Source organism: Mus musculus, chromosome 14 (assembly GCF_000001635.26).
Source record: "Mus musculus strain C57BL/6J chromosome 14, GRCm38.p6 C57BL/6J".
NCBI lineage: Eukaryota > Metazoa > Chordata > Mammalia > Rodentia > Muridae > Mus > Mus musculus.
The window spans coordinates 56847671-56866852 of record NC_000080.6 but is presented as its reverse complement, the minus strand read 5'-3'; the positions used below and the strand labels follow the sequence as shown (position 1 = coordinate 56866852).

Sequence of the window (19182 nt, the reverse complement as noted above, 5' to 3'; positions counted from 1 at the left end):
CTAGCTGTGAGTTTGCAACTTTCCGCTAAACATTTTTTTTTTTGACATGGGGCAAATTTATTTAACAATGGTGGAGCTTACATAGTACAAAGAACGTTTGCTTTACTTTTAAATATATTTTGGATCTTGAGTCTACAAATATAGCCTTTATATTAAATTACGTTGGATTGTAAGTAACCGCACGAAAGATTAAGAGTGGTTTTCTTTTTTTCCTGGCTCACTTCAGTCAGTCTGATAAAGCACAGGCCTTCTCCACAGCCTTCCCTGGGTTTCTAGTCTCACCCCGAGTAGTCAGCCTTCGTGTGCACTGGAAGTTGACACCTGAAACTATATGACAGAAACAGGCTGCAAAGGTGGACAGGGGAAGCATGGCCCTCTTGCCTTGATAAATCAGTGCCACATACAGAACCCACATTCTCAGGAGCATTGTCCTCATTATAGAGCCACTTGATCCCATCGGAGAAGTCATCCACCTCCATCTCCTCCACTTTCCGTTTGGCTGCGGGGAGATGCAGGTGGAAGGCTGCTGGACCTCGGACTGGTACTTCTGACTTGCTGTTGTCCTTGGAGAAATCTGGGCCTGAGACAGAGGAGGGATGTAATTTGAGTGCTCCTTTGTCACAGGTTACCAGGGTGTGCTTGAGGGGACGGTAGACAAAAACGGAATTTAGAGGCAGGGCAGACTGCAGAGCAGAACGGTGATATGCCACCAGCTCCCGACAGTGGATCAACTGGGAGCTGCCCATCTGTGCTCCCTGACGCAGTTCAATCTTAAGAGGAAGCCAATCAGGAATGAGTTTCTCCATTTCCAGACTAACCATGGCCAGAGCCAGCATGGACCCTTTGAACTGCAGAAGTTGGTTGCAGTCCATACAGTGAAGCATGCTGCTTAGTCAGGACTGCCAAATGTTGAGATGGGCTCAATTTGGGCAAACTGAAAAGTAACTGAGGCCTAGTTGACACCGAAATGGCATGAAAAATGTGAAGAAAATCCAATGGTGTGGCCGTGTGAAGATCCCAATTCAATTTATCCAGAATAATTCTCTCCATTCTCAAAATCTCAGATGAGGAACATCCACAGAAACTGTCTCTTGCCAATACCTTTAGCACTGGAATTTTCTCATCTTCCTCAACAGTCTTAGCAGCCAGAAAAAAAAAACAGCTGATTGCAATACAATTCAAATATTTTGGATGGGCTTTTACTGTAGCTAAAAACCTATCCAAAAGACTGCTTGATAGAGCAAATGTTTCTGGATAGAGGTTGAACTGGTATTTGAGTTTGGCCAACCATTGAATTACTTCATCTCTCTGGGATGGAGAAACATTCTGATTTGTAGGTATTTTCGGCACATTCACCTTCCACATCTGGGCTTCCCTGGAGATTGCCCTTTCCAACAGAGAAGACAATCTCTGGTTTTCCAAAGGTCCTGGAAACTTCATGGTATCCCTTTGGATCTGCCTGCCACCCAGCTTGATGTAGCTACCTTCTTCTTCTCCTCCTCTTCCTCCTCCTCCCCGGCAGAGCTGTAGGCCTCACAGTGGTGTCGCGGGGTCATCCGGGGGCCCATTATCATCTCATGATCCTCTGCGCGCTGCGGCGGGGCGCGCGCGACCAGGGCCGGGCCGAAGAGGGCAAACCGGGCCGGCGGGCGCGGGTACTCGGGCGGGACGCACGGCTGCGGCCGAGGGGTCACTCAGCGAACTAATTCCATGATGACCCTGGGCCCGAGGCCGCAGCCGCCGGTCCCGCTCCTCCGACCGCCGCCGCTGGTGCCCGGGTGAGGAGGGGGCGCCCTCTCGCCATAGGGCGGCGGGGGCCGGGAAGAGGCGCGGGGTGAAACCGGCTTTGCCCCTGCCCGACGGAAACGCCTCCGAGGGGAAATGGTGGAAGGGGGTAAGGGGAAAAAAGAAAAGAAAAGGAAGGGGAAATGGGGAGAAAATAAGAAAAAGCGAGACAGAGGCGCTGGCGCGTCCGCTCCTAGTGTAACTTTTCTTAAGGTAAAAGGCAAGTTTACTTAAGTTCTGCAGTGAGCACATTGTGTGTGACAGGAACAGAGCTTCCCTGCTAATGTAATTTATTCTATTCTTACAATATGGGGACTAGAAGACTAGCAGTTCTAATCTAAAAGTTGTTTGAGCCTGGTTAAGTAACTAACATAGACTTACACTTTGAATTTTCCCATTGAAAAGAAAGAAATCCTGCAATCATAGAAGAACTAAGGAGTTTTTTTTTAAAGGGAGAATGTAACTTCAATTTTTCAAAACCTACTTTTAATGAGTGTTCTTAAATGCTTTAACCTTCCTTCTAGCCCACTACCCACCAGAGGTAGCGGGAAGGAAAGGATATGGGGGAAATGGACCTGTTTGGAAATGTGCTTTGAAGCAAATCCCATGTGTGTTGTCAGGAAATCGGCAGTTCAGTTCACAGGAAAGCAGTTCAATCCACTCTGAAACATGTCACGGATACACCAGCAGTCCAGTTCGGTAGAGTCAGGACAGCAAACACGAATGATCAATGGTGGCACTACCCAGCAGATACTGCCAGGCCTCAGCCAAGTTGGCACAAGTCAGCAGGAGGCACCAGGGCCAATAAGTGTTGCACAGCCAGTTCTATAAGCAAGCCTCGCCCAGCTTCCATCACTGTCTGTGAAGTCCTCACCCATGTGTCTTACCTCAGCACGGGAGTCTGACTTAGCAAAACTCCACGTGAGTCTGTCTCGGCTGACAGCACTCTGCTAATCAGCCTGAGTCTGCAGAAGCAGCAAGAAGCGGCAGAACATCACCAGAAGTTTTTTGGTTTTTTGTTTTTGTTTTTTATGCATTTCTCTCTGTGGAGTCCCAACAAATGAAGCTCGACTACTCAATATAAGATGGACCAATACATGCATGCTGTCAATAGCAAAGAATCCTTCATCACATGTCCTTTCATGTGCTTACTTTAGCAGAACATCCTTTCACCTCTGTCTGCTTCAGCTAAACGGTCCTTCACGTGTTTGCCCCAGCAAAACGCCATCTGACACAACTGACTTTCCAAAGAACCCTTAGGTTTCCACTTCAGGAGAAGAAAGACAGAAACAAGTTTAACATGGCTGATTGTTACATAGAAATCCTGTTCCTGGGTGGGGCAGATGGCACTTGTGTGTAATGTCAGCTCTTGAGAAATTGAGGCTGGCCACCATCCTTTAATCCCAGGACAAGGGGCAGGGTGCAGAGGTAAACAAATGATGAGTTTGAGGCCAGCCTGGTCTATAGAGTGAGTTCCAGGACAGCCAAGGCTATCTAGAAAAAAGCAAACAAACAAGTGAGGCAAGATTAGGCACTTAGTAAATTCAAGGCTACTCTGGGTTATATAAAAGCTTGGAGGAGGAGGAGGAGGAGGAGGAGGAGGAGGAGGAGGAGGAGGAGGAGGAGGAGGAGGAGGAGGAGGAAGAGGAGGAAGAGGAGGAAGAGGAGGAAGAGCAAGAGGAGGAGGAAGGAGGAGGAGGAGGAGGAGGAGGAGGGACCTAAGAATGGCTCCTTAGACTGACTTGTCTAGAGGAAGAAAGTGTCTATACATAGTGGCCCTGGTGATTACACAGATCAGGTACTGAAATAAAGTAACCCTTTATCTCTTTAAGCAAAAACAAACAAAATGTCTGGAGAAGTAACAAGAGTGGGAGGACTGGAAGAGTGCTTCAGCGTTTGAAGATGACGCTGATTCTCCTGTCTGCTAACCCCGTGGCTGTCTGCCTGTTCTGAAGGCCACAGCAGAGTTCCAGAGGCTGCATAATTTATAAAGAATGGAAATGTATTGTTGTAACTGTGGGCCTTTCTATGCCTGCCCCAGTTCCTGAATAATGACACGGAGGATTGTATTTATTTACAGTGCTTTTGGCCTTGCTTCTCAGCCAGCTCTTCACTTAACACTTTCCTATTGAGCCTCATCTAAGCTCTGCTGCCTGGTTACATCTCCTCACTTACATTTTACCAACTTCCACATCTCCACAGCGAATCTCCCTCGCCTGACTCTCCCAGAGTTCCTCTCGCTGCCGGACATCCCACCTTCTGTTCTGCCTTTTGCATTAGGCCATATTCAGAAGATGCCTTAGACAGGCAAGGAATGATAGAGACACATCTTCACACATTATCCCTACATATTAGATCGTTCTAGATTTGGGGAAGTTCATCAAGGTGCCAAATGGGAAAGTGCCTCGGTATGGACAGCAACACACCGCTAAAGAGCAGAGACCCGAAAGAGCAAATAATAGGTGATGACACTCCTAGATAAGGAGCCCATAACAGCCAAAGGGGCACTGATCTAATCAACAAGTAAGGGGAGAACCCCCATAATATAAACACTAATCTAATCAATATGTAAGGGGAGGACCCCATAATATAAACTCTAACTCCTCTTAGTATTGTCACATTAGCAATACAATGCTGAATTTATGTGGTTCTCTCTCTCTCTCTCTCTCTCTCTCTCTCTCTGTCTCTCTGTCTCTCTGTCTCTCTAACTGACCATGAGTTCTAAAGGAAAGGAAAAACACTGTAACTCTGAATCTTTTGGAGCCTGAGTTTCTTCACTAAAATGAGAGAATCACACATTCTATGTTCCTTGAAAGAAAGCTTTTGGTTTCTGTCTATTCTGATCTGTGAGAGCCAGTCCCAGCACCTTGACCACTTCCTTCTTACTTCCCTGGCTTATTGCTAATAGCCTTTCCTTTTCTTCTTTGTGGCTTTTTTAAAAAAAAGATTTATTTATTTATTTTATATATATGAGTACACCGTAGCTGTTTCAAACACACCAGAAGAGGGCATCAAACCCCATGACAGATGGTTGTGAGCCACCATGTGGTTGCTGGGAATTGAACTCAGGACCTCTGGAAGAGCAGTCAGTGCTCTTAACCCCTGAGCCATCTCTCCAAATCCAGACTTTATTATTTTTTAAAGAGTTATTTACATTCACTTTATGTGTGGGAGTGTTTTGTGTTGGGGGATATCTACCAGAGAAGACTACTCAAACATAGGTTTAAGCCATAGAAGTCTTTTTTGTCTTGTTTTGTTTTGTTTTGTTTTGTTTTGTTTTGTCTTTGTTTTTCAAGACAGGGTTTCTTTGTGTAGCCCTGGCTGTCCTGGAACTCACTCTGTAGACCAGGCTGGCCTCAAACTCAGAAATCCGCCTGCCTTTGCCTCCCAAGTGCTGGGATTAAAGGCGTGCGCCACCATGCCCGGCTCAGGATGAGCTTTTAAGCACAAAAAAAATGTTCTGGGTTGACATACTTCAGTTAACAAGAACCATTAGCCAGAAGAGAAAAGAAGCCAAAAAGCGAGGTTAGTACCTTTAAAGACTTTCCTAGAGCTATGGAATTTGATGGACTTCGTTTTTGTTTTCACAGATGCTACTATTTGCTGAGTTGTATAGCCTGCATAGGACTTCCATCATGGAGTCAGTTGTGCTAATGTCTGGGGGCTTATTAACATGTGGAGCCCTTTTACATTTTGCCTGCATGTATAGAAGTGTACTGTGTCTATGCCTGGTACTTGTGGAGACTAGGAAAAAACATTGGAGTTATAAGCTGCATGTGGTGGTTTGAATAAAAATAGGCCCATAGGGAGTGGAACTATTAGGAGATATGGTCTTGTTGGAGTAGGTATAGCCTTGTTAAAGTAGATGTGGCCTTGTTAGAGGAAGTGCATCTCAATGGGAGTGGGCTTTGTGGTTTCAGAAACTCAAGACACATCTAGTACAGCATTCACTTCTGCTGCCTGAAGATCAAGATATAGAACTCTCAGCTTTTTTGTTACAGGATATTAGATCATACTATGAACACTGAGATTGTGTTATTTACTTAAAAAAAAAAAAAAACCTGTTTCTAGTTGTGGTATGGCTCAGCCTTAGCACATACCATTAATCCATGTGACTACACATCCTTATTACACACTTTTAATCCAAAACAATGAAGGTAAAGTTAGACTGTAGAAGGAGATACCCATATATGAAAGTGATATCTAATTGAATGGCAGAAAGAGTGACAAATCAGAGAAAGATTTGACAGAACAGGATCTGCCCAACTCTCATGAGAACAGAGGAAAGAAAGGTAACTTAGAGAAAGCAGTGCAGAGGGAGAGAGGAGGTGGTTTTACTGGGACATTTATAGAGAGGACAGGTTGCAGAGGAAGAACAAGCTAGACACAAGTGAAGACAGAATGAGCCAGGAAATGAGAATGAGGCAGAAAATTATAACAGATTGCTAGAGTTAGTTTGAGATCAAGCAGAGAAATTCAGGAGAAAAGAAAGAGAGAGAAAAATCAAATTCAATCAGTCAGCTTGGAGAGAAGATTGAGCCAGAACAGCTAGCTGAGTTAAGTCAGCACCGGCCAGAGATCAGAAAGAACAAGAAAGGGTAAATGTGGGGCTGGAGAGATGGCTCAGTGGTTAAGAGCACTGACTGCTCCTCCAGAGGTCCTGAGTTCAAATCCCAGCAACCACATGGTGGCTCATAACCATCCATAATGATGCTTACTTCTGGTGTGTCTGAAGACAGCTACGGTGTACTCATGTACATAAAATAAAAAAATAAGACTTAAAAAAAAAGACTACAGAGGAACTGTTTCCAATGTCATCACAAGTAAGCCTCTTTATTACAAATTTGAGTTTGGGCTTGCTCACCTCCAGCCCACAGGACAGTTTGATGAAGCAGCCTTGAATGCTCATCAGGACAAGGTTTTGTAGGTAAATGGGAGCAAGTGAGGGGGTGTCCAACCTGGCAAGCATCTAACTGAATGTCTACTGTAAGCCTGCAGGTGGTGCTCTGAAGACCATATACAATCATGAAGGGTCTGAAAGTACATCTGGAACAATCAGACTTTGATTAACTGTTGCTAGGAAGTAGCTAAGGAGTAACCCTGGCCAAGGACAAGCAGTGGAGTCCTTCCTGGTACTTGGGTGCAACGTGGGTTCTCTCTCTCTCTCTCTTTCTCTCTCTCTCTCTCTCTCTCTCTCTCTCTCTCTCTCTCTCTCTCTCTCTCTCTCTCTCTCTCCCCGTGTGTGTGTGTGTGTGTGTGTGTGTGTGTGTGTGTGTGTGTGTGTGTTACAGCCTTGGCTATTCTGAAGTTCACTTTTGTAAACCAAGCTGGCCTCAAATCCAGATATCCACCTAACTCTGCTTCCTGAGTGCTGAGATTAAATGTGTATGTCACAATACCCAGCTATTATTGTTTTCCACATTAATGTTACATAAAGCAAATTTTTTTTCACATATAACACTCCAAAAGATCTGCACTGCCCATTTTCTTTATAAGATGATGCTATGGCTTGGGTGCGGTATATCTCTCCAGGTTTATGCAATGGAGGTCTTGTTCTCTTGGTAACCCTATTGAGATGAGGGGGAACCTCCATGAGGTGAGGCCTGTGGTAGGTCCTAGGACAACTGAGAAGTACCATTGGAGGGCTTGGGGGTTCCAGCCTAACAGGGGACATGGAGGATTTTGTGCTCACAGGAAACCTGGAAATCAAGAATCGTTTCTCCAAGGGAAGAAACCTCAAAGCAAAGCCTCATTTCTGCCCAGAAGTCTGGAGCAAGCATGCTCTCTAGGCTGGTGAACCTTTGTGCAGTCTATGTGGCTGAAGATTTTCAGGCACAGGCCCTCTCTCCAGTCCCAATCTCATAAACTCATTTTTCTCAGTCAATTTATAGAACCTATCTTTATGGGCCTTACCAAGAGTTTTGGTAGTCATGTCTGATCCATATTTAACTTACTTTATTCCTCAAGGGGATTTATGTATATTTTATTATAGCAGGATTGTGTCATCACCAGAAGAGTTTTCACTGAATTGTGCTATGTTTAAATATGTCTAAAATAAGCCACTCTGGGTCAGACTCCCAGAGTTGGACTCCCAGGTTGGCAGTATGAACCAACACCAGATACTGAGTCCGGTTGTGCTGTACAGCCTTCTTGTCTCCTGAAGATTGGCTCCCTGCTGCTGAAGGTCAAAGAGAGCCCCACACCACCTCCCACCCAAGTCACTCTCTGGCTTCTTGTTTTAGTGTGGTTCCTTCCTTAAGCCCATGCTTCGCCATCCACTATGAACCCTATTAAAGTCCACAGCACATTTGGCCTTTCACCCCGTGAACTTGCCCTATACACTTAACTGCCACAGATATTTCGTAGACGTGGCATTAACAGGCATGGAAGAGAGTAAAGAAGAGATTCTGTAAAGAGCTGGTGATGTTTAGAAAAATAAAATTGTCCCAGAAAAAAAGTCATCATCCTGATTTTGCTCTTGATGGGGAGTGTCCTGGTTGTTTTTATTTGTTTGCTTATTTGTTTTGTTTTTTAAGCCAATACAGGCTAAAGTTATCCGAGAAGAAAAACCTCAGTTAAGAAAAACTCTCCATCAGACTGGCCTGTAGAGCACATTCTTTTTTTTTTTTAATTAATTTATTTTATTTTGTATAATACAAAATAAAATTTATTTATTTTATTTTGTATATGAGTATACACAAAAATATGCTGTCCTCAGACACACCAGAAGAGGGCATCAGATCCCATTACAGATAGCTGTGAGCCACCATGGGGTTGCTAGGAATTGAACTCAGGATCTCTGGAAGAGCAGTCAGTGCTCTTAACCACTCAGCCATCTCTCCAGCCCTATACTTTCTTGATTAATGATTGATGTGAGAGTGCCCAGCCCATTGTGAATAGTGCTACCCCTGGGCAGGTGAGCAGAGATGCTATTAAAAAAAAAAAAAAAAAAGTCTGAGCAAGCCAGTCAACAAAGTTCTTCCAGGGTATCTGCTTCAGTTACTGCCTCCACATTATTGCCCTGACTTCCCCAATGATGGACTGTAAAGTGTAAGGTGACACAAACCCATTCCTCCCTGAGTTGCTGATTATGTGGTGACATAAAATAAATGGGTCTGTATGCTACCAACTGCATCTGTAGTTAGGAGCCCATTCTCCACTAATTTACCCCATGCTGGCCTGGAACTTTTGCCAAGGATTGAGATTACCATCTCCCAGCTCGTCATCACACCTTAGATGTGGTGTAATGATTCTAACACTCACTTAGTCATTGTCATTAATACAAAGTAGAATTTTTTTATTGTTGTTTTTCAAGACAGGGTTTCTCTGTGTAACCCTGGTTATCCTGGAAACTCATCTTGTAGATCAGATTAGTCTCAAACTAATAGAGATCTGCCTGCCTCTGCTTCCCAAGTATTGGGATTAAAGGTGTGCACCACCACTGCCCAGCTATAATTTTTATATATTTATTTTTCTAGATTCATCTATTTTATTCCAGGTAAGTGAGTGGTTTACCTGTTTGTGTAGCATGTGCATGGCTGGTGCCTATGAATAAAACGGAGTGTTCCATCTCCTGAAACTGGAGATACAGGTGACTATGAGGTACCATGTGGTGGGTGCCAGGAAGTCAACCTGGGTCCACTGCCAGAGCAGCCAGTGATGTTAACCACTGAGACATCTCTCCAGCACCCAAATTTTTTTTTTTTTTTTTGGTTTTTTTGTTGAGACAGGGTTTCTCTGTGTAGCTCTGGCTGTCCTGGAACTCACTCTGTAGACCAGGCTGTCCTCGAACTCAGAAATCCACCTGCCTCTGCCTCCCAAGTGCTGCGCCACCACCACCACCCGGCCCAAAATTTGTTATGCAGAGTTGTGTGGTCTATTCATTCTACCAGTATTGAAACTCTATGTTATTTTAGATACATGAGTGTTAAAGACATAAAGAGTAAAAAATATATCTGTGGTTCATTCATCACGGAATTTATTAGACTAGAAAACTCATAGCCGGGCGTGGTGGTGCATGCCTTTAATTCCAGCACTAGGGAGGCAGAGGCAGGCAGATCTCTGAGTTCGAGGCCAGCCTGGTCTACAGAGTGAGTTCCAGGACAGCTAGGGCTACACAGAGAAACCCTGTCTCAAAAAAAAAATTGTCCTCTGACTGCCACACATATGAGGTGGAGTTCCTGCCAACACACACATCATGCACATGTACAATAATAACTTCAAAAATTAAAAGGATCCCTGGTGCAGATGGGCTCGTTCAGTTAAATGCCTACTGCTCAGGAATGGCTACATGAGTTTAGATCCCTAGAACCTGCATGCCTGTAACTCCAGTGCCATATGAGCAAAATGATAAGATCCCTGAAGCTCACTGGCTGGCCAGCCTAGCCAAACTATGAGTTTCAGGTTTAGTGAGAGACTTTGTCTCAAAAAATATAGCTGGAGAACAACGGAGAAAAGACGCTTGATGACTACCTCTGGTCTCTACATTGGTCTCTACATTCATGGCATATCACGCTCAAGTATACCACATAATACACAAAGAATCATCCACATGAATAAAATAATGGCAGGTGAATACCAAATTGTGTGAGGACTTAATAAATGGACATCTCTTATACTCTTATAGAGAATAACAAGGGAGACCTGGGGTTGGAAAGATGGCACCATGGTTAAGAGCATATACTACTCACACAGAGGACCTTGTGTGGTTCTCAGCATCCATGCTGGATGACCCACAACTGCCTGTTACTTTAGCTTCAGAAGATTCAACACCCTCTTCTGGACTCTACAGACACCTGCACTCAAACAAACACACACACACACACACACACACACACACACACACACACCACTCCCTAAATAAAGTTTAAAAAGTCAATCCCAATACAAGTGGTTCAGAGACAGAAAATATCTTGATTATTGAATTTTCTTTCTTTATACCCTGGCCCTCTCTCCCAATAAAGGGTTTCTTTGTGTAACCCTGGTTATCCTGGAACTCACTCTGTAGACCAGACTGGCCTTGAACTCAGAGATTCTCCTGCTTCTGCCTTCAAAGTATTTGGATTAAAGATATTCAGCACCACACAGCAATTATTGAATTTTTCCTGTCCTGGGCCATAATTAAGGCTTCCATCTGCATACTGTCACATGCAATTTCTCTTCTTTTGGATTAAAGGCCAGTCTAAGGTGTATCATCTATCATTTCTCCCTTGCTTTTCACTGTGATTCCTTCTGTAGGTGCCAAGTTTTAGAAATCCAGGAATGGCCATTTAGCACAGATGTAACTTGTACTCTCTTTTGTTTGTACCCAACCCATCAAAATCCCAACACAATTCTTCAAAGATCTTGAAAGGACAATTTTCAGCTTTATATGGAAACACACTCACCAACACAACCACTAACAACAACTACAATACCAGGATATCTAAAAGCAATCTTAAATAATAAAGGAAATGCAGGATATATCACCATCCCCAATCTCAAATTGTACTACAGAGCTATAGTAATAAAAACACCATGGTATTGACATAAAAACAGACGTATGAATCAATGCATTTGAACCGAAGAGTCATATATAAGTCCACATATCTATGGACAGTGGATTTTAAACCAAGAAGCCAGAAATACACACTGGAAAAAGGACAGCATCTTCAACAAATAGTGTTGAGCAAAGTGGATGGCTACATGTAGGAGAATGCAAAAAGGTTTATATTTATTGCCTTGCACAAAACTCAACATCAAATGGGTCAAGGACCTCAACATTAGGCCAAATATCCTGAATTTGGTAAAAAAGAAAGTGAGAAACAGTCTTGAACACATTGACAGAGAAAAAGACTTTCTTAACAGAATGCCATTAGCATAGGCACTAAAAACATCAATTTATAAATGAGACCTCACAACACTAAACATCTTCTGTATGGCAAAAGGACACCATCATTCAGACAAAGCAGCAAATCACAGAATGAGAAAATATCTGTACCAATTATACATCTGATAGAGGGCTAATTTCCAAAATATATTAATAACTTTAAAATCTGAACATCAAAGAAAACAAATAACCCAATTTTAAAATGGGGTATAGATCTAATCAGACAGTTCTGAAAATATGAAATACAAATGTCTGTGAACCAATTAAAGAAATATTTAACATTCTTAGTTGTCAGGGAAATGCAAATCAAAACTACTTTGATATTTCATCTTACTTCACTCAGAATGGCCACAATCAATAAAACAAATGACAACACATGCTGGTGAGGACATGAGGTAAAAGGAACACCCATTCATTGCAGGTGGGAGTATAGACTTATAAGCCAGGTCTAGCACAGACGTTGTAACATAATCCTGTTTGTGGAAAAGGGCCAGCAGGGCATGTATCTTAAAGTGCTGATGGATGCTGTAGGCATGAGACTTGTTTGTATAGTAATGTATATCTTTTACTTCAAGTTCCTCCTTCAGGGAATGGTCTCCTTGCCAAGGTTATTGATGCCATAATAATCAGAAACAGCACAATTCTGGGAGGCAGGGGTGTGTTTTATGTACCTCAGTAAAATGGTAGTGCTGTAGCCTTCAGGATAGCCCTTAAGGCTGTCGGAAAGAACTCTGAAAACATGAGTTCAAGAATATAAAAGCAGGATTTCTGAGCTATGCAAAATATAAGGATGCAATATAAATTATTTGAGGGACTTCTTGGACCAGAAAGAACAGAGGTGCTGCACTAATGAGATGATAAAGGGAAAGGGATAGTTAAAAATAAATGTATTTGTCAGGGTTCTCTAGAATCACAGAATTTATGGGTAGTCTCTATATAGTAAGGGAATTTGTTGATGGCTTATAGATTGTAGTCCAACTCCCCAACAATGGTCAGCAGCAGCTGTGAATGGAAGTCCAAGGATCTAGCAGTTTCTCAGTCCCACAAGGCAAGGAGGCAAAGGAGAGTCTTCCTTCTTCCAACATCCTTATGTAGGTCTCCAGCAGAAGGAATGGCCCAGATTAAAGGTGTGTACCACCACACCTGGATCTGGGACTTGCTTTGTTCCAGATGACCTTGAACTCAGAGATCTCCTTGCCTTAGTCTCCTAGGATTCATAGCCCCTATGCCTCAAGATAACCATGCCAAGATCTAGGTCAGAAACTTGTATCTCCTAACCTCAAGATCAGGAACACAGGTGAGCCTTCCAATTCTGGATTATAGTTCATTCCAGATATAGTCAAGTTGACAACCAGGAATAGCCACTACAATAAGCAAACAAACAAACAAACGAGGCCAATGGTTTAAGTAATAAGGAGGCACAAGGAAGTAAAGGAGTGATAATCTCAGGGTGGGATCCCACTCAGCTAAGCTTATTGTTTGTGTCTGTTTACAGAGTAAGTTCCAGGATAGCCAAGTTTAGGCAGTGAAGGAGTTATATTAATTATTTATTAATAATTCCCATTGAAGGGTTGCTTCCCACCTCAATGGTTTATGTTCCCAAATGAAACACACACACACAGCCTTTATATTTTAATATGCCCTAAGCAGCACAATAGCTGGGTGACTGTGTAACCTCCATGTTATTAGAATCTATTTCCCATGGATAATTCCAAGTTACTACTTACTAATTTCTATGTTCCATCTTGGCTGCTCTGGACCCAATTGAGCAGCCCTCTGGGCTGCATCCTCTTGGCCACCTTACATGGCAACTCGGCACTCTCCTAACCACCCCTCAGGCATGGCATCTTTCCTCCCTTCTCTTCTCCTAGCAGTCCCAAGTCCAGGAACCCTAAACCTCTCCCCTTTTTTTCTACTCCCCAGCTATTGGCTGCTGACATCTTTATTTACTAGTCAGAAATAACTGGGGGCAGGTTCCCAGAAGCTATGTGCAGACCCTCTCCTGCAAACTAATTTGGGAGAACCAATTAGCATTAGAATATAAGTAGTTACAGAGTTGGAAAACAGTAAACTAACTTTCTCACAAAAAAAATAGCCTCTCTGTGTAGCTTTGGCAAACACAAGTTCTATGCCCAGTGAACCGCATAGGACTTGCTATGTTAAAAAATATACTTACTGTCTTTTTCTAAGAATCAAGGGGCTAAGGTCATAAAATGATGATTGTGGAATAATCAAAAGAGAACCTGGGGTAAATGACTGAATTAATATGCAAATAAAAGACTAGGTTTTGGTCTGCAAATGCTGAGCTATCCAGTGAGCTCTATTAGAATTTTGTCTAGTAGGTTTTTTGACTTTGGTCAGAAAACCCAAAAGCTATGCAGAGAGCTATTACAGCTCCTTTGGAATTTTTTGAGGTTTTCTAAGTTTGGTTGGAAAACCCCTGAGCTATCTGGAGAATTGTCTAGACAGCTATCTTGAGTAGACTACAGAGCTGTCAGCTTGCACCCCATCACTGACTTCGAGTCATTTCTTCTGCCACTCCCAACACCCCTTCCTCAGGACTCCCAACCAAGCCAAGATTGGTCCTTGGCATTTATACAGCCACCGTGGAAAACAGTGTGGCAGTTCCTTGGGAAGCTGAGAATGTATCTATCTTAAAATCCAGCTAGACCATTCTTGTGCATATACTCAAAGGACTCTACATTCTACTATAGAGACACTTCCTCATCCACGTTCATTTTTGCCACAATAGCCAGAAATTGGAAAGAACCTAGATGCCCATCCACTGAGGAATGGATAATAAAAATAGAGCTTAGTTATACAAAGTAATATTACTCAACTATTTTTTTTAAAAAAAGTGAAATCATGAAATTTGCAGGTAAATGGATGGAGCTAGAAAAAAAAATTATCCTGAGTGATATAACCCAGGCCCCAAAAGACAAATATGGTATGTATTTTTTAAGATTTATTTATTTTATTTATATGAGTATACTGTAGCTATATTCAGGCATACAAGAAGAGGGCATCAGATCCCACTAGAAATGGTTGTGAGCTACCATGTGGTTGCTATGAATTTAATTCAGGATCTCTGAAGGCTTAGTCAGTAATCTTAACTGCTGAGCCATCTCATCAGCCCTGTATGTATTCTTTATATGTGGATGTTAGCTGTTAAGTCTTTTGTAGGCATGCTATATTCCATATAACCACAGAAGTAAAGTATATAGAGTAAGGGACACAAGCTGGAGTTATCCCAGAAAAAGGAGCCTCAGTTGAGAAAATGCCTTCATGAGATCCAACTGTAAGGCATTTTCTCAATTAGTGATCAAGCCCATTGTAGGTGGTGCCATCCCTAGGCTGGTGGTCCTAGGCTCTATAAGAAAGCAACCTGAGCAAACCAGAGAAAGCAAACCAGTAAGCAGTATTCCTCGATGGCCTCTGCATCAGTTCTTGCCAGTCCTGACGTCCTTTGGTGATGAACAGCAATGGGGAAGTGTAAGCTGAATAAACCCTTTCCTCCCCAACTTGTTTCTTGGTCATGAGGTTTTATGCAGGAATACAAACCCTGACTAAGACAGAGCCTATGGTAGGATGGGAGGATCTCTCAAGGAAGGGGAAATAAAATATTTAGCTATGAAAAGATGAAGGGGACCGTATTCAGAGGATTAAATGGAGAGAAGGAGAGAAGAGGGGATAAGGAAAGGAAAACAGGAGGGACAGCTAAAATTAAGAGCCATTTGAAGAGTCATATGGAACCCTACTATAGTAGATTTTTCTTAAAATATATACATTCATGAAAGAAACATAAATGTAGTCACCAAACAACAAGGGAAATAAAACTACAACTAGACTTCTCTCACCACCAAGTAAGACCTCCAGTGCCAGCAATAGGTTACATCTAATTGAGTTGTTGGCCATAAGAGCCCCATGGAAACCCCCAAACAACTCTGGCTATTTCTAAGACTATTGCTTGCTCTCCACAAACTGACGGTAAGGTCCTATTACTGATACCTACATATCTCAGTGAACACAGAGAAGTTGAGCTGGTGTCCAACTAGAGCCTTCACCCCCAAATCACTAGTGTTCGTGTTAGCTGAAGGTACCCTACACCACTACCAGAGGAGAAAGGTAAACATCAGCCTAGCTACAAACCCTCTGATCTACAATGGTGACCTGACTGCATGATAATGTTGATGTCATAGTGTCACAAACATCATGTGAGTAACCAAGCACTATCTGACTGGATTTAAGGCCCACCCGTGAGATGGAACCCGTACCTGACACTGCTTGGGTGCCCAAGAACTGGAATCTAAATAGGCCATGGACCTAGAGAGAAACCAAAAACTATTGAACTGCTAAATGGACATAGCAATATAATGACTCTCAATAATATTCGGATGTACCCATATATCAGGTCTCATCTGTCACCAGAGAGGCTTCCACCTACAGTATCTGAGAACAAATACAGAGCCTCACAAGCGGATAATGTGCAGGGGGTGAGAGGCCTTCGAACACTCAGGGTTTTTTTGTTGGTGGTGGTTTGTTTTTGTTGTTCTTATTAGTTTGTTTGTTTGTTTTTTCCGGGGTGGGGGGTTGCTTGGTTTTGGTTTGGTTTGGTTTGATTTGGTTTTTTGAGAAAAGGTTTCTCTGTGTAGCCTTGGCTATCCTGAAGCTTCATTTATAGACCAGGCTGGCCTTGAACTCAGAGGTCTGCCTACCTTTGCCTCCTGAGTGATGCGGTGAAAGGTGTGTGTCACCATGCCTAGCTGGAACACTCAGTCTTAAATGGCATGTCTTCATCAAACTCCTCCTGTGGGGCAAGTAGAACTGTGTCACCAGACAAAAACTGGGTAAGATCGAGTGTCTTCAGAAACCCCAGTACTCTCAGACCCAAGGATGGGGGGAATTTCATCTACCAGATTCCGGTCCTGGAACACAGGACCCCCTGGAGAAGACTGTGACACATAGGACCAGTGCCCGAAGCCCCTCCACATGCAGATGAGGTAGACCTAACATCTCAGACCAAGTCAATAGAAAGCATCTGCTCATAGACCCCCAACTCACCCCAAAATATATATAAGACCCTGACACAAAACACACATGTTACTTCATCAAGGACTGTCTGAGGGCCTCTCTCTTGTAGAGATGTAACACTTTGGGGGAGAGAATTTTCTCCTGAAGCTTTCTTCATTGCTGAAAGCTGCTCAAGCCTACCAGTCACTTCCTGCTCCCTGACTCTGACCTTGGCTCCTAGCTGTCTGCTGTGCTCCAGCCTGCTGCCACACCACACCACACCAGCTCTAGAGCAGCTGCTACTGAGGAAGAAGCCTGGCAGTTTGCCTTGATCAGATTCCCTTCCCCTTCTGAGGCCACTCTGGCCGGGCCAAAGTCCCACAGATCTCTGCAGATAGCATCCAGTAAGTAGGCCAGCACCCTCCCTCAGGGCTCAGGGAACTTGGTGGAAGAGGCAAAAGAATTCTAAGAGTCAATGGTCCTCTCCTCGGACCTCAACATGAGCACCATGGTATTCATGAGCAAACACCTACATATGCATATGCCAGTCAAAATGTAACAGCAACAACAAAGGAAATCCCTTACCTCATCAGCAGTTACCTGCTTACATACCCTCTGGTAAAAGGACTCATGAGCCTCTCTTTTCTTCTGTCCATGAAGAAACATTACTGGGACCAGTCTTCTTTTTTCTTTTTTTAAGATTGATTGATTGATTGATTGATTGATTTTAGGTATATGAATACAATGTCACTCTCTCCAGAAACCCCAGAAGAGGGCATCAGATCCCATTACAGATGGTCATGAGCCACCATGTAGTTGCTAGGGATTGAACTCAGGACCTCTGGAAGAGCAGTCAGAGCTCTTAACCACTGAGCCATCTCTTGAGCCATGACCAGTCTTGTTTAGGATTCATACAAGAAATCACAGCTGCTGAGATTTCAAAAGGACAATGACCATGTCATGTCTGGAGGGCAGGATTCCATAACAGAGGTGTGTGTGTTTGTGTGTGTGTGTGCATGCATATGTGTGTGTATATGAGCATGTATATATGTGCATCTGAGTGTCTGTGCATGTATGTGTGTATGCATGTTTATGAGTTTGTGTGAGTCTGTGTGTATGAGTATGAATGTGTAAGTGTGTGTGAGTGTATTGTATGTGTGTGTGAGTGTATGTGAATATGTATATGGTGTGTGTATGTGTGTGTGTGTGAGAATATGTGTGAATATATATGAATGTGTGTGTGTTTATAAATATGTGTGGGAGTATATGTGCATGTGTAAGTGTGTGTGTGAGTGTAAGTATGTGAGTGTGTGTGTGTGTGTGTGTTGACATAGGGACCCAGGTTGAATATTGTGCTGGTTGGCTTTTGTCACCTTAGCACAAACCTAGACATATTTGGGAAGAGAGAACTTCAGTTGAGAAAACGGCCCAACTAGCTTGGCCTACCGCGCATTTGCTTGATTGATGATTCAGGTGGGAGGGCACAGTTCACCATGGGAGGCATAAGTTGATGATTTTGGGTTCTCTGAGAAAGCAGGTTAAGCAAGCCAGTAAGAAGCACTCTTCCATGGTTTCTGCATCACTTAACAGCCTGGAGTTCCTGCCCTGAATTACCCTCCTGGATGAAGGACAACTGGAAGCTGTAAAACAAACAAATCCTTTCTTTCCCGATTTGTTTTTGTCATGATATTTTGTTGCAACAATAGAAACCCTAATGTAGCTTTTAATTAGGTAAACAAGGATGACCTTGAACTTCTAGCCTTTCTCCTTTTACCTCCAGGAAGCTGGGATAAAAGCAGTACACCACAGCTACTGTTATGCAGTCTTTTTTGTTTGTTTGTTTTTTCGAGACAGGGTTTCTCTGTGTAGCCCTGGCTGTCCTGGAACTCACTCTGTAGACCAGGCTGGCCTCAAACTCAGAAATCCACCTGCCTCTGCCTCCCAACTGCTGGGATTAAAGGCGTGCGCCACCACCTGTTATGCAGTCTTAAGCATTGAACCTAAAGCTTTATGCATTTCGGAAAACACTCCACTAACTGAGCCAAGTAAAGCAGCCAAAAGGCCAAAAGATGAGCCAGAGAGGCAGAGAGATCAGGTAACAAAAATGCCTAGATTATATAGGGAAAAGCCTCTTGGGAAATAGCATCCCAGTCCCTGGGCTGGAAGGTTCAGGGTAGAGTATAGATAGGGTTTGCCAGTCATACGCTACCATTGAAGTGCTGGAATTAGTGGTTGTCAAACTTCCGGATGCTGTGACCCTATAACACAGTTCTTTATTTATTCCTGCAAAGAGAGTTCTAGGACAGCCAGGGCTACACAGAGAAACCCCAGTCTCAAAAAGAAGAGAAGAGGAGGACAAAGGGGAGGGGGAAGAGGAGGAGGAAGAGGACAGGAGAAGGAGGGGGATGGGGGAAAAGATGAAAAAAGAAAAATGAGAGAGGGAGAAGGGGAGGAGAGAGGGAGGGAGGGAGGGAGGAAGAAAGGAAGGAAGGAAGGAAAGAAGGAAGAAAGGAAGAAGA

The 19182-nt window shown here is 43.3% G+C and overlaps 1 non-coding gene and 1 pseudogene across 1 annotated transcript; one reads left to right on the top strand and one right to left on the bottom strand.

Moving 5' to 3' along the window:
- Window positions 331–1440, bottom strand: Gm8983 (predicted gene 8983; annotated as a pseudogene).
- On the top strand, window positions 13965–14023 carry Gm22218. Its single transcript, XR_003951256.1, has one exon. It is a non-coding gene; the product is annotated as a U7 small nuclear RNA (small nuclear RNA).
- The last annotated feature ends 5159 nt before the right edge of the window (window positions 14024–19182 follow it).